Genomic DNA, 10,692 nt, shown 5'->3' with positions numbered 1-10,692 from the left:
TAATCCCCTTTCTACGACTCCAGGAGTTGGGCCCGATATCCCGCCTGACTCCAGGAGCCGGTGCCTTGGGCCCAGGCGCGGGCCCAAATAGTATCGAGTTGCCGCGCGAGGATTTGCCCGGACTCGCGCTATCTGATCTCCACGAGAGAGCTGGGTCCGTCCGGATGATCCCTCCTCAAAGCCGGGACCGCGAGAGGCCCCGGGACACCGGGCCCAGAGAACCCGGGACATCGGGCCCAGAGAACCCAGGAGTCCCGACCGCCCGACAGGCCCCGTGATTCGGGAAGACGTGGACCCGGGGACCTACTGACCCTGCCCCTCTTCGAACAAGGCCCAAAACATCGTCCTTACCCTTAATTACCACCAAATACGTATAATTAGTAAACTAATTGCTAAAATTAATGTGTTAGTCAGAAATTAATATCTCACCTTGCTAGACAGACTGACACGTGTATTTAGTATAAAAACCCTTATCCTGGAGTCGGTTCGCTAAAAAGCGAGTTTATTAACAAATCTAGGTAATTTCAACCCTTACTTAGTTAGTTAAAAAATGTCAAGTGCTGTATCGAAAACATTTTAAATTTCACAGCCTGACGAATGGACCCCCGAAACATCCTTGTTTATTAAGAATTGTTTTTTGGGACGTATGAAATTCCTAAATTTCATAAAGAAAGATCGGGGAAAGAAATTATTCTTGCCCTTGCAGCGAACAGTCAAAAAGGGTATACAAGCTATTATAATATATACGAATAAACTATAAAATAAGTAAATTAAGAAGTAGGCAGTAAAATGCGTTACCGTTGTTTTATATGGGTAAGAGGCACCGTCCTAAGGTACTTTAGGTGGAAGATGTACGATGATAGTTTAATTCCTAATGAGAAAGGTGCGAGCGCCAGGATACCGACTCCTGGTAAAAAGGGGAAAAAGGACAGGCCACCCTCGCGACGTCCCACGGGCTCTCGAGAGTCGCCTTCGGGTGACGTCACGGGGCGTCGGGGCGGAACCGACGGTGGGAATTATCGAGTGGCGTTTTTACGCTGTTTACAAACAGTATCGACGGCGGGAGGTAAATGGCCGTATACGGGGTGCGTGGGCCCACCCCGTGGATTGGGGGTCGCAGCCACGCGCCGCGGGGGGTGCCACGAGTTTTCACGCCCGGAGGAAAGTCGGGAACTCGCCCTTGGGGTGCTCCAGATTTTTCCAATTTCTCCCGAAATCCCTCCCTCGTTTTTTCCCCTTGCAGGGGTGTCCCTTCCCTCAGGGCCGCTCCTAAAAACCTAACCCTAAAACCGCGTAAAGGTTGCCACTCCAAGTCTAATGAAAATCGCGTTTGGAAGCTCAGGTGAAAATTTAACCTAAAGACGACGTAAATGTTGCGGTTATAAGGTTGATAAAAACCATGTAAACGTCACGCGCTGTTTTAATCTTCACCCCAGTCTAAAATAAAATAAGAAGCCTTCCTTCGAAATTAAATCTAAAATCAATATAAACGTCACGCGCAGTTTTAATCTTTACCCCAGTCTAAAATAAAATAAGAAGCCGAATCAGAAAAGCGCGTAAATTTGGACGAACTTCGGAACCTAGGGCAAGACCTAAGCAAAACCCAGGAAAAAGCCTTGCTTAAGCCCTCCTTCGAAATTAAATCTAAAATCAATATAAACGTCACGCGCAATTTTAATCTTCACCCCAGTCTAAAATAAAATAAGAAGCCTTCCTTCGAAATTAAATATAAAATCAATATAAACGTCACGCGCAATTTTAATCTTCATCCCAGTCTAAAATAAAATAAGAAGCCGAATCAGAAAAGCGCGTAAATTTGGACGAACTTCGGAACCTAGGGCAAGACCTAAGCAAAACCCAGGAAAAAGCCTTGCTTAAGCCCTCCTTCGAAATTAAATCTAAAATCAATATAAACGTCACGCGCAGTTTTAATCTTCACCCCAATCCAAAATAAAATAAGAAGCCCGATCTGAAAACCGCGTAAATTTGGAAGAACTTCTGAACCTAGGGCAAGGCCTAGGTAAAACCCGGGAAAACGCGTTGCTTAAGCCCTCGAAAAACCTGACCTAAAAGCCGCTCTCCCCCTTAGACCTCCGCACCTAATCCGTCCTCTTGCCGGGGAGTCTGCGTGCATGGTAACGCGCAAGATGACGCCGGCGAAGATCAAAGGGGAATCCGCATGCACCGGACCGCCGCGACTGCAGTGGCCGGTTGCGGAGGGCCGGCACCTTGACGCGGCCGGAGAGATCGGCCCTCTCTCTCCCTCTGAATATCCCGCTCTGCGGCCCCGATGCTCTCTTGGCTTGGCCGCTGCCATTCATTTAGTAACGAGCCGCAGCAAAGCGAGAGAGCGCGGAACGCGGCAAAGCGCCGCGCGCCCCAAAGCTAAAGCGGGGCAGAGAGAGAGCGAGAGAGAGAGAGAGAGCTTCCGGCTTCCTCCGCTTTATTTCTCGATTTCCCGCGGCTTTTGTCCTCGGCCTCCTCATTACTCCGCGGCGTGCACGCATGGCTACTTCCGGCTGGCTGACGGGCGCAAAGAGTGCTCCCGGATCCTAAAGCCGAGTGTCGGGAGTCCCGGGAAACGCGCCCTTTAAGGGCGCCTCCAAGGCAAACGAGGAGGCGCATTCGACTCGCGAGCGGATCCACGCGATCCGGGGCGGGTCTCCTCCCTTAATGGGATTAATTCCAAAGTAGATGCGAGCCCCTTCGCTCTGGACGATTTAGCGATGAAAAGATCGGCCGCGCTCCATCGGCGCGGCCGGCAAGCCTCGCAAAGCGAATAGGAGCTGAATGGGACGCGTCCGCGGCCCTCCACGATTTCCGCCTTCTTTTCACCTTATTTCTCGTAGCGCCACCTCGGATTTATTATAGCCCTGATTAAGACGTTATTGGGGGCACGATGTTTCCGCGTCTACCTCGGAAAAGTAAGCCGCATTCATCGACGACGGCGTTTCTTTTCGCGACGCACCCCACATAACGCACAACCTTGTGGACCAAGGGAATTTACTACGCCATGGCCGAAGAAATTCGACTTTGAAAAAACGAAACGAATATACTAATAATAACGAAGAAACTAATTGCCCCCGGAAGAGTAAGCCGCATTCATCGACGACGGCGTTTCTTTTCGTGACGCACCCCACATAACGCACAACCATGGGGACCAAGGGAAATTACTATGCCATGGCCGAAGAAATTCGACTTTGAAGAAACGAAACAAATATACTAATAATAACGAAGAAACTAATTGTCCCCGGAAGAGTAAGCCGCATTCATCGACGACGGCGTTTCTTTTCGTGACGCACCCCACATAACGCACAACCTTGGGGACCAAGGGAAATTACTATGCCATGGCCGAAGAAATTCGACTTTGAAAAAACGAAACGAATATATTAATAATAACGAAGAAACTAATTTTCCGGGGCTTATTGGATCACGAAGTGCCTCGACATCCGGAAAGGGTCCCACGGGAAACGGGCCCCGCGTAGTGGGCGCTAATTTTCCGCATGGATCTCCTTTCGTTTCGAATGGCTCCTTCGAGCGGACGAGTCGCTGCCGATCGTCAGGCCCCCGGGCACCCCGCTGCGTTTTGCTTGCGGACTGTCAAGCGGTGCGTTTTCGCCGCTCGGGGCCGGCGGTCGGCGTCATTGTTGTGCGCCACTAGTTCCTTTCTTCCCCGCGCTTCCTCGGGGCGCAACTCCCCAGCGTTTCCTCGCTCGTTTATTTCTCCGTTATCTCTATCGGCTCGTTTTCTTATTTTATTCTTTTTTTTTTTTTTTCCCTCGGGCGACTATGCCAAGTCAACAAGGATCGCTCGCCGGCGCTTCGGCTCCGTCCTTTCGCATAGTCCTGCAAGATCACGGACCGGTCATCCGTTATGCCCGGGCCCCGGTCAGAGAGATCTTTGTCCACGGCGATCCGATCGCGCGGATCGGGACATCTTTAATGAGTATTGATATGCTTCATCTCGTGCGGTCATCCTCGATGCGGCCGAGGTCCACGGGAAAAGCCTCGCATGGATGTTGATATTAATTATTAACAATTAGACGGACCGACCGGACGTGCTTGGCGGCACCTTGCAGGGGACGGAGAAACGTGGTGCCGAATTTCATGGTCGTTTTAATTATTCTGGATTAACGGGTAAACGGGGTTGCAGATTGCGATCGTTGGGAGGATTCCCAGGGGACAGATGGCGGCGACTGCGGATCCTGCAATCGACGAGGCTCGCTCGTAATTGAAGTCTATCGGCGAATTTGTCCTTGTGATGTGCACGGCCTGGAAGAATGGGGTACGGGCCCCGAAATCCAATCGAGAAGCGCGGCTCGGCCGCTTTACATCCTTTCAATGATCGGCAGTGTGCCCAGCCTCGCGCAAATCTGCCATTTCCTTTCAGACACGACTTAGCCCTTGGCGGTCCAGGTTTCCGGGATTCCGGAGGTCGGCCTCTTCCCTTTCAGGCTGAAGTGCTCATCGATACACTCTTCGGGTATTTCTTAAGAGGGTAGTCCCACCGGGCCCTGGCTCCGGAGTTTACAATCATTACAGTCGGCCAGGAACAGACTGAAGAGCCACGCTATCCATTGTAGGTCCATCGTCCATTCACGAAGAGGAGCCTGAATGCGGCCGTAGCTTCCCGTGAGTTGGAGTCGAAGTTTCGTTGAGAGTCCTCGGACATTCGCCGGTCAGGGATCTTGTCAATGGAGCGATGTCTCTATGAACTGGTGCCTCCGTCCCGGTTAAAGAGTCCCCGACATAATAAGTTCCTCCAGGACCGAGCTACACCCTATGGGTCTTCCGTCTTTTTCAGGCCAAATGAATTGCCCGCCGTCACCGAGCACTGCTCCTCTGACTCCGGCTGACCATTGATCGGAATTGCTTCTGAGTGTAGACACTCTATTGGCACTCTATAGTAGTCTGGAATCGTCCATTATATCCGCGAAGAAAAGTCCCCGGGGAGTTCCTTCTTCGCGTTTATAAGGCGTTCCGAGGGTCTTAAATGGAGAGTTCAATTTTGCACGCCAGAACGTTGCTTCGATTCTCCCTGGATACCAGGAAGGAATCGCATTTATTACCTAAAATCTAATACAATGTGATATATAGTGGAGAAGGGCTGCCGTGTCTGGGATTTTGATGGGTCTTCCTTTTTCTATGTCGTCGTCAACCTGCAATATGCTATTTGTTTTTTGTATAATGGATATTTTTACCTGTTACTGCCAAGGATATACGTCAAATGTAGACTTCGTCCTTTCGTGCTTATAGGAATCGACGAAAATCCCATTTTACTGGTCCTGCTCTTCTTACACCACCTTTTATGTAATCATCAACCTGCAATATAAGGTTACTTATTAATTGCATAATGGATACTTTGAAGTATAATTTCTTTAGCGACAGCAGGATAAATTCGATTCATGCAAATTTTGCATGTGATCAAAAGCGAGACGTTGGTCGAGAAACATTTGTTTAGATGAAAAGAGACTCTCCCTTTTTAAATATTATCCCATTTGTATCACAGCTTTAAATACGCGACTAACCTCATAAATCATGAAAAATAAGTGAACGTTGTAATTCGCGGATTATTACGCTCTTGGTGATAATTAACAATCATCACGTGGCAATAATTCCGCTTACGGATGCAATTGGATAAAAATATCGGAATTTAAGTTGTTCAAGTATCATTAGCTAGTGCCACGTCCGTTTTTACTTGAAACTCGCCGCCATTTCGAGGACATCTCGGTCCAGGACCTTCATCCTTTCGTGTTCGCAACCCGACGAAGATCCATTTCCCGACTTTTCCCCGTCGAGATCTCTCGCGTCCCGGGCGCGGGGAAAACGCGTCGCCGGGGATTTGCCGAGGACCGCCTATCCGGATCCTCGTTCCGTAAACGGCCGTTCCGCCGTCCGAAAATTAGCGCGTCTCTACGGCAACCCTCTCGGCAAACCGCGGGGATATCTCGGTTGGCGTAATGCGAGATGAATACGCGGACTCTGACGAGCGGCATTGTACTCGGCGCGAGTAACGAGCCGCACGAGTCACGCTGCGTCACTTTTACCGACCTCGCACCCTCCACGCGAACCGCACACACTCGGCCTCTTAATTCACCCCCGTCTATAAAGCCCCCCACGCGAATTACACGGCCTCCCATAATACCCCGTAGAGTTTTGCGTAACCGATGGTAACGGTGCAAGAGGTCAGCTCGATGCGCCCCCGACAAGGGTTAGGTTATTCGGCGATGATCGACGGCGGCGCCCCTCGCGGCGAATCAGTCAATTCGCCACGGCCAGCTGTGGCGCCTCTCTTCCACTTGCTTAACCGTGCCCGCATCGGGGAGTTTATAGAAATGGAGAGGACATTGCTGTATCATGTATGTAAGTATTGATCCACGAGGAATTCTTAAATACAGAGATATTCATTATTACAGATTTAACACGGCTAAACATGGCGTTAAGAACTATGTGGCGTTTCACGCATATGTACGTACGCAAGTCTGTATATTTGGCTCGACACCGGGATATAGTATAAAAAGATGTGGCTAGATTGTAAAACCCGAGTTATTGTTAAATGCCTAGCCGTTATTATAAAATCCGATCAGATGGGCAAATCTTCATTCACTTAGCTTTGTTTTATGATCCGGCTAGTTGGTTTATGACATTTATAGCGGATGGGTTGAATTGAATAGGTAGGAATTTCCTCTATTTATGTAATAATAATTTCAGAGCGTATCACCGTTTTCATTCCTCTTATTAGTCTGGATTTTCAATCCAAAGGTAGAGTTCAGTGACAAGTGCACCCTCGCAGTGGGCCTCCCGAGTGTCTTTACGTCATGCAAGGATGGCAGCTGCTAAAAAATGCCGCATCCTAACCGGGATTAATGACAAATGTCGTTGGAGATCGGCGCGATGTACAAAGCAAAGAGATAGGGGAAGATTGAAATGCAAGAGGCGTTGAAATTCACGACACGTGTGAACCGTGACTCCGTGAGTGGAGATTTAGACACGGCAATGAAGGAGGGTGCGGATCGAGCGATGGACATCCCCGCCTGGAGCTTTTTCATTGTCGCATTAGCCATGGTGTTCGTTTCTAACCCTCGTCCCTCGAGTGCCGGAACTCGTTGAGGGAATTTATTTATTCATTTATGTTTCAATGAGCTTGTTAAGTCTGCCGGGATCTTTTTTTTTCCCCTCGGTCTTGCTTCGCAGGAAGGCTTCGGTTATTGCATTTCGAAGCTGAGGACGAATAATTAGATATACCGACACCAGAGGACAGCACCTTACGACGAGCTCTATAGAGAGCACCAAGGAACATAGAACGTCTTTTCTTCGTAATAAAATATAAATTTACTGAAATTCTGCTGGAAATGTACGGTTTATATAATGTTTTTCGCGACTAGTTAAATAGATACGATTGTTGAACTAACGCTCACTTCTTTTTAGGTTATCAACTTGAGATCTCCGGGTGCAGTTCATTTCTCGTTACCATCAGAGCTGATGGTAAGTGGGAATGGAATATTTCTACCTTCGTCCTGCTTTACCTTCCGTAGTCATCAGTGGATTTTTATATCTTTAAACAACAATCTGTTCCGTAGGTGAAATTATTCAGTGATGTACAACCTCTCCCGCTCCGACAAAACGTAAGACCTGAAATAATTTATTATAAAAAGTGTGGAAAGCTTGTAAAGAATTGCATTTGTACAATTATTGAACGCATTTCTAAAGATTTAGAAGTACCGTCTTTCGATCAGAGCATTCATTTTTAAGTATACATCGCATTTTTAAATAATTAAGTCTGCCGATAAGGCAGGACTTCACTGTCCACTTTTTCTTTGCAATCGACGCCTCCAGAGGTCACCACCATCTGTAAAATTTAATCCCTTACATGCGCTAATGGCTCTATACCCAAAGTTGCATTACGGATATTTCGGCACTTTCATTTTCTCACCCGGAGAATTTACTTTCTCACTATTCCGATCCCGTTCTCTCATTTCTCCACGTCGATTGTTCAGCGACGATAAGGAATCATCGAAGGCTAGTCCCGAAGACTTTCGATACATTAAATTCGTTACGAAACACCGGGAGCCTCCGTGACCGTGCCTTATAAATTAGCATTATCAACAATATTCCTAGGTCACTGTTTATAATCACCGCCACTTATCCATTTTCCCGGCAGAAAAAACAAATAACTCATCTCGGTGAATTTCCGTTGTACAACCGACTGCACTCGCTCGCATCAATTTTCTATCCTTTGTTGGAAACACTGATAACACGGAAACGGCGGACCGGATAATTATATTTAAACCCAACCGCTTAATAGATCTCGACTAATTGTCAGTTGCGCAACGAGTTAAGCGATTCGACTTATTTGTTCATGCGTTTGATTCTTATCCATCAGCCTCTTGGAAGGAAATACGGCGGCCATCTTTGCATCTCTCAGTCGCTGCATAATTGAAGTAATCTTAGTTCCGTTTGGAAGGCGATTACCTGAATAAAAAGAGGCATTCGGAGATAAGGCTCCCAGGAAAATCGGCCATCTTGAGAGATCGTCGATTTCCAGTTCTGGGCCTTACCTGGCGCACCTGCGATTGACCCTGGCCCAAGATTGGAAAGTGTCCCCGCGGGTTCTGGCAAACCCACCTGTAATGGATTAAGTAATTATTACGTCATGTGGGACTCCAGATTCTGACAATTTGTCACCGCAGACGTATCAAGGACAGCCAATTGTTATGGAAATTCATTCGAAGGAACTATGCGCATCAGCTGTTCTCGTTTACTCATGCCTAGAGTATGTTTATAAAATTCTTCAAAACCTAAGTACATTGGAATTTCGTGCTATACGGGAGACCTTTATAAATTTTTATCTCTACGAATTTTTCCCAATTATCTTAAATGGTGTGTCCCGAATTTCAGGAATTCTCGGTTAATGAAAATTGTCAGGAACTAATTTAATCTGCCAAAGCAAGAATTATGTGCACTCAATTTTAATTGGTCCATTTTTTTTTACAGATTCGTCTCACGTTATGTCCAGAATTTCATGCGTGATGGTCTTACGTCGATTCGTAATATCTATACCCAGCCGTAAAATGTTTCCCTGCGAAATGTGACTGATAAATTCTTTTCTCTTTCCTTCGCAAGACGAGATAAGCGCAATTGGGGGCGAAACAAGGACTAACAAGAGGTGGTTAGTCGATTTGCCGAGGAATTCCCAGGCCGTAAAGTGAAGTTGCGTTCTTTACGAGCAGAATGCGGAGTGTCGGGTGCGATTCTCATTGTCACTCCCACTATTCATGGCGGCCATTGTCTCGGGCACACCGCGGAACGGTAAAAAGCCTTCTCGGAACCATTCCTTGAGTGTGACGCCACTGTACTTTCAGGTGCAACTGCATGTCTGCGGCGGTCTTGAGTTGGACTCTGGAGGCGCGACCTTCACCCTTGCCTCCTTCCAGGGAATGGTCATTTCACGAAGTAGTATAAGGAGATACAACGCCATGCATCGAAACCATCCCCACTTTAGAAGTCCAAGATCTTCAGACTTTTTTTTTTTCGATCTAGTGCCTAGAGCACCTCCTCGGTACAATTTTGCAATTCAGTATTATCGTCTACTAGTCTTTATCAGGTTAGACATCACATTCTGTATATTATCCGCGGATTATCGTTTCGCTTTGCGTGTCTTAATTCCAAAATTAAAAACATTTCAGGTCATTTACATCGGAAGGAGGTATTTTTATTACGTAGGATCGGAGTTTCCTCATTTTATCGCGAGTGGCGCTCGCATCGTCAGATCGGCGAAATTCTGAAACTCAAGGTCCCCATTTTGGGGTTACTTAATATGGAACCGATAATCGGCGTTATGTCTTCTTATGCTACTCCATGGTCATTTCTCTCGGCGAGGCCTAACCTCGGAGGTTAGGTTGGCCAGGGTAAAGCCGGCTAGACGAGTTCCCTTCTTCAGGCCGGGAAGAGCCCGGAAAAGAGAGAAGAACGACCCGCGGGAAGAACAGGATCTGCAAAAGGATCTGCGTAGTTGCTCTCCTCGCCATAAAAAATACCCGGACGAAAATAACCTCTCTAAACTCGCCCGGTGTGGAAAAGTGCTTTCGATGGGTCTTTATCGAAACGACTTCTTCACGGTAGCGTTTATCGGCTAGAGAAGCACTTATTGGTTGCGTAGGTCGTTAACAAGTCGCCTATCACTGGACGATACGACTCGAGACGAGGAAATGTGATAACGTGCTCGGACCATGGACGTAGTACACATGGACCTCGCGAACTCGACCATTTCTTTGATATTTTTAAAAATCAAGAAAAAAAGGAAATAGAGCATCAATCTTTATCTTGCCGTTAGATAGGCTATTGTCAAATTGCGCCATACCGAATATAAAAGAGAAAAAACAAGGATCACCCCCTTTATTTTCTCTCTTAAATCTGCTCCCTTCATAGACCAGTTTACCGGAACTTACCATTAAAACCTTTCATGAAATTCCTACACTTACCTAAGGTGGTAGTGGAACTATTAATTTAATTTCATGGAAGTGAAATATAATTATATACAATTTGTAACATACATGTGTCATATATTTTATGGGAAATGTGTTTTAAAATTGGTATTTACATGTCCGAATGTTTGGAAGGGAAGTGGTATTAAATTATAGGATTTCTTTTCGATAGTGTACATCTTACGTCCTTGGTACCGACACGCGTGCA

This window comes from Orussus abietinus, unplaced genomic scaffold (assembly GCF_000612105.2).
Source record: "Orussus abietinus isolate OABI.00-Male unplaced genomic scaffold, Oabi_2.0 scaffold8, whole genome shotgun sequence".
Taxonomy (NCBI): domain Eukaryota; kingdom Metazoa; phylum Arthropoda; class Insecta; order Hymenoptera; family Orussidae; genus Orussus; species Orussus abietinus.
This window is presented reverse-complemented; position numbering follows the sequence as displayed.